Source organism: Erinaceus europaeus, unplaced genomic scaffold (genome assembly GCF_950295315.1).
Source record: "Erinaceus europaeus unplaced genomic scaffold, mEriEur2.1 scaffold_939, whole genome shotgun sequence".
Classification (NCBI taxonomy): domain Eukaryota; kingdom Metazoa; phylum Chordata; class Mammalia; order Eulipotyphla; family Erinaceidae; genus Erinaceus; species Erinaceus europaeus.
The window spans coordinates 28,766-34,214 of NW_026648236.1; positions in this window are offsets into that span (position 1 = coordinate 28,766).

A 5,449-nucleotide genomic window follows, 5' to 3' on the forward strand; every position below is an offset into this window, starting at 1 on the left:
TCTGCCGGGTTGGGGGCACACACTGGGCTGCGGGTAGGGAAGGAAGGCCAGGCTGGTGCTGCACAAAGGTGCCGTCTGCAGAGGGAGGGCCCGGGCGGGAGCCCCCCTGCCTCCGGAGGGGGCTCAGCGGACGGACCAGGTGGACCGGGAGCCCTTTCCCTCATCGCCCCCACGGAAGGGGGTGACCCTGACTCCGTGCCGGCCGCCCCCAGCCCCAGCCCCAGCCCCCGGGAGGCAGAGACCTGTTTGAAATAAAGTTTATTGAAGTTTCTGTCGATATTTACATATGATACACGGTAAATAACAGAGCCAGGCCCCCCCCCGCCCCCGCCCCCACCCCCACCCCCACCCCCACCCCCCAGCCTCGTTAAAAATCGCTGTGTAGACCGGTTAGCTGCGGCGGAACCCCACCCCCCCACCCCCCACCCCCCACCCCAATGCAAACTAAAAGCCCCCCGCCCCCTCCCGGGTGGCCCGGGCTCCCTGGTCCCCTCCCCGGGGGTGGGCGAGCTCCCACTGAACCCCCCATCTGCCCCAGAGGGTGAGCGGGCCCTTGGGAGAGGCTGGACTTGGGGGTCTGAGATGAGGAAGTGAGGAAGAGGTACCAGAAAATGGAAGACTTGGAGCTTTGGGGGGCATGGACCCCCGCTACGGCCTCTCCCTCCCCCGACGGGGCCTGGGGGGAGCGGCGGGCACAGGTGTGGGGGGCTGGGGAGTTAGTGGGGGCGCCAAGGAAGCAGGAAGGCTGTTAGGCGGAGCCCCCCAAAGTCAGGGGCATGGGGCATCGGGGAGCGGAGGGGTGTGTGAGGGGGCGGGGTTGCCCTCACTCGGGCCACTGCCCCCACTCCACCTGGGGGACCCCCGCTGCATCTGAGGCCCCCCAAGTCAGAGGTGACGGTGGGCAGGGAAGAGGGGTGCTGGGGGCTGCCCGGGCTGAGGTTGGGGGGCTCTGAAGGGGGTGCAGGGCTGGGAGGGGGTGGGGTCAGGGTGTGCAGGGCTGGGAGGGGGTGGGGTCAGGGTGGGAGGCAGGCACGGGGTGGGGGCCGGGGTGGGGGCTCAGCAGGGCAAGGCGGAGGTGTTGGGGGCCCCGGGTGTGCCCCAGACGCTGGCTCAGCAGGGCGAGGTGGAGATGTGCAGGTGGTCCGGGTACTTGATGGCGGGCGGGTAGTTCTGCGCCATCTGGATGGACACATCACTGGAGATGTCGGAGGGGCTGCGGCCACGGCGCCAGGCCTCGGGCTGCAGGAACTGGCCGGAGAAGTCGGAGCAGTCGCTGAGGCGCGGGCGGTAGAAGGCCGGGTGCGGGCGGTACATCTCCTCCTCCGCGTAGCGCTTGGTGAAGAGGTACACGGACATCACGCCTGCCCCCTGTGGAGGATGGTCGGCGGGTGGGCCGGGCCCAGGCACAGGTCCAGACACGGGCCCCAGACACGGCCCCCCAGCCACACGCCCAGACACGGGTCCCAGACACGGCCTCAGCCACAGGCCCCAGACACAGGCCCCAGACACAGGCCCAGACACGGGCCAGACATGGCTCAGACGGCCCAGACACAGCCCAGACATGGCCCTGACATGGCCCCACAGCCATGGGCCCACAGCCACGGGCCCAGACACGGGCCCCAGACACGAGCCCCAGACAAGGGCCTCAGCCCCAGGCCCCAGACACAGGCCCAGACACGGGCCCTCGGACACAGACCACAGTCACGGGCCCAGAACAGGCCCCAGACATGGGCACCAGACACAGCTCAGACACAGAGCCCAGATATGGGCCTCAGACATGGGCTTCAGACACATGCCCCAGACACGGGCCACAGACGTGGGCCGCAGACACGAGCCCTAGACATGGCCCCACAGCCACAGGTCCAGACAAGGGTCCCAGACATGGGCCACAAAGGCCCCAGACACGGGCCCAGATATGGGACCTCAGACATGGGCCCCTCCAGAGACCCTGAGGATACCAGACACCCTTAGAGGACACCTCAACCCTAGACACCCTCAGATACAAGTGTCCCCAGCCCCTCCTCACTCACACCCAGGGGTCCCCCAGCCCCTCCTCCCCAACACCCAGGGGTCCCCTCCCCTCCTCCCTCACACCCAGGGGTCCCCAGCCCCTCCTCCTCACACCCAGGGGTCCCCAGCCCCTCCTCCCTCACACCCAGGGGTCCCCAGCCCCTCCTCCCTCACACCCAGGGGTCCCCAGCCCCTCCTCCCTCACACCCAGGGGTCCCCCAGCCCCTCCTTCCACAGCCTACACCCCAGGCCCTCCTCCCCTCAGCCTCCGGCAGGCATGTCACCTCTTTTAGCAGGAAGGAGGAGGCGGCAAAGGCGAAGGACCAGCCGTAGTGGTAGTGGAAGTACTGCTCGGAGCTGCTGGGCCGGTTCATGACCTCGTCGTTGATGCTGGAGATGTAGAGGACCAGGCCCACCACCAGGGACAGGCCTGGGGACAGAGGGCCTGAGCCGCCGGCCTCTCCTCGGCCCCGTCCTGCACCCACTCCCGCCCCACAGGCACCGGGCACGGGGAGCCAGACGCAGGACGTCAATCCGCACCCTCCTCCCCTGGGGCGCGGGCCAGAGAAGGGGACAGACCATGCCCAGGACGTCTGAGGCGGAGGGAGCTCGGGCATAGACCAGACTGGCGGGGCGGGGGCCGTCCCGGGAAGACACTGGATCCCAGGGTGCTCACGGCCTCAGGCCCGGCACCGTCTGATCTCCGCAGGCGGGAGTCACACCCCGGCCGGCCGAACGGGAGGGAAGGCTGAGCATCCTGGCAAAATCACCACGCTTTGATTTCTTTTCTTAAACCCGAGGACCACTCAGCTCAGACTCCGGCTGCTGGGCCGTCTTTCTGAGAGGCACGTGCCCCTTTCTGGAGAGGAACCTTCCTGCTGGGGGCCTGGCGGGGCGCACCTGGTAGAACGCACACGTCACGGTGCACGAGGACTCGGGTTCGAGCCCCCGGTCCCCACCTGCATGGGGGGAAGCTCCACGAGTGGTAAAGCAGGGCTGCCGGTGTTTCTCTGTCTCTGTCTCTCTCTCCCTATCTCCCCCTTTCCTCTCAATTTCACTGTCTCTATCCAGAATAAATACATTGAAGGAAGGAATGGAGTGAGGAATGAAGGAATGAAGGAAGGGAGGAAGGAGGTTCTTCAGGCAGAGTGTCCGCAGAAGGGTAGCACACAGCCCAGAGCAGCTGGCCCAGCTCACGGCACCCACAGTCAAGTCCCCGGCCTCCGTCCACCAGTGAGGAAGCGGCAGACACGGCCTCCCCTGGACCAGGCTGGCATCCCGGGGCCGGGCAGGGCCGGGTCCTCCCCCCGAGAGCGGCCAGGACCGCATCTCCGCAGCTCTGCTGGAACGCGTTGACCCCACGCGTCGCCCAGGCCTCTGGGGCATCTCCACAGAGCCCCGAGTAGCCGCATGAAAGGAGCCCTTCTCAAAGGAGGAGTGAGCTCCAGCAGGATGAAAGAGAGACAAGCAGAGACAGGGGCGTCCGCGCCAGATCCCCTGCGGGCAGAGCTGTGTCGGCCGGGAAGTGCAGATAAAATAAAACGGTGGTTCTGAAAAAGATGTTCCCTCCCGAGGCCCTGAGGCCCCGGGGTTCAGTCCCCGAGTCACCACCAGCCGGAGCTCAGCAGGGCTCTGGTCTCTATCACTAACATAAAATGAACCGGGGGCAAGGTGGTGGCGTACCCGGTGGAGTGCATGTGTTACAGTGCACAAGGACCCAGGTTTGAGTCCCTGGTCCCCACCTGTAGGGGGAAATCTTCATGAGTGGTGAAGCGGGGCTGCAGGGGTCTCTCTCCCTCTCTACCTTGCCCCTTCCTTCTCAATTGCTGGCTGTCTCTATCTAATAAATAAAGTGAATCAAGAAAGTTTTAAAATAAAATAAAATGAACCGGCATGAGCCCCTGGCTCCCCACCTGCAGGGGAGTCGCTACCCAGGCGGTGCAGCAGGTCTGCAGGAGTCTGTCTTTCTCTCCCCCTCTCTGTCTTCCCCTCCTCTCTCCATTTCTCTCTGTCCTATCCAACAACGATGGCATCAATAACAACAACAATAACAATTACAACAGTAAAACAACAAGGGAAACAAAAGAGAAAATAAATAAATATTTTAAAAACTAAATAGGGAGTCGGGGGGGTAGCGCAGCGGGTTAAGCACAGGTGGCACAAAAAAAGGCGTAAGGATGCTGGTTCGAGCCCTCGGCTCCCCACCTCAGGCGGTGAAGCAGGTCTGCAGGTGTCTGTCTTTCTCTCCCCCTCCTCTCTCCATTTCTCTCTGTCCTAACAACGACGACATCAATAACAACAACAATAATTACAACAGTAAAACAACAAGGGCAACAAAAGGGAATGAATAAAAAAAAATTTAAAAAAGAACACACTTTACCATGTACAGGGGCCTGGGGCTGGGGAGACAGCATAGTGGTTCTGCAAGAGACTTTCAGCCTGAGGCTCCAAGGTCTCAGGTTCATTCCCCAGCACCACCATAAAATCACAGCTGAACAGTGTGCTGGTAAATAAATAAAAATCAGTAAATAAATAAATAAATCCTTTTTTTCCCCTTGCCATGCAGGTTTTTATGTCTGTTTGTTTTTTGGACAGAGACAGCAAGAAATGGAGAGGGGAGGAGGAAATAAAGAGGGAGAGACAGAGAGACGCCCGCAGCCCTGCTTCACCACTCGAGAAGCTTCCCCCCTGCAGGTGGGAACCGGGGGCTTGAACCCGGGTCCTTGCACACTGTGACGTGAGTGCCTACTAGGTGTGTCCCCGCCTGGCCCCCAAGCAGGGAGGAGTCCCCACGTCTCAAGGACAAGCGGCTTCATCCTCCCCTCCGCAGTGAGCAGGCTGAGAACTGCACCACCTCTCTCTGGAGCTGTTTGCAAAACAGAGACAGTCTGGAAACACTCCCAGCTGGGCCAGCTGGCCGCTGACGGGGCTGGGTGGGCACGCCGGGGCAGGCCGTGGGGGGCGCTGGCCGCTGACGGGGCTGGCAGCAGGTTAAGCGTACGTGGCGCAAAGCACAAGGACCGGCATGAGGATCCCGGTTCGAGCCCCCGGCTCCCCACCTGCAGGGAAGTCGCTTCCCAGGCGGTGAAGCAGGTCTGCAGGTGTCTATCTTTCTCTCCCCTCTCTGTCTTCCCCTCCTCTCTCCATTTCTCTCTGTCTTGGTGAAGCGACTCCCCTGCAGGTGGGGAGCCGGGGGCTCGAACCGGGATCCTTACACGGGTCCTTGCGCTTTGCACCACCTGCGCTTAACCCGCTGAGCTACCGCCCGACTCCCTGAAAACATATTCTAGATAACACAGTCATCATTTATAATGAACAGGAGGAGAGTGAACCAGGTGTCACTCTGGTTCATGAAATGCCGGGGATCGAACTCGGGACCTCATGCCTTTTGTTAAATTAATTTACCATTGGACAGAGACAGAATTTAGAGGAAGGGAAG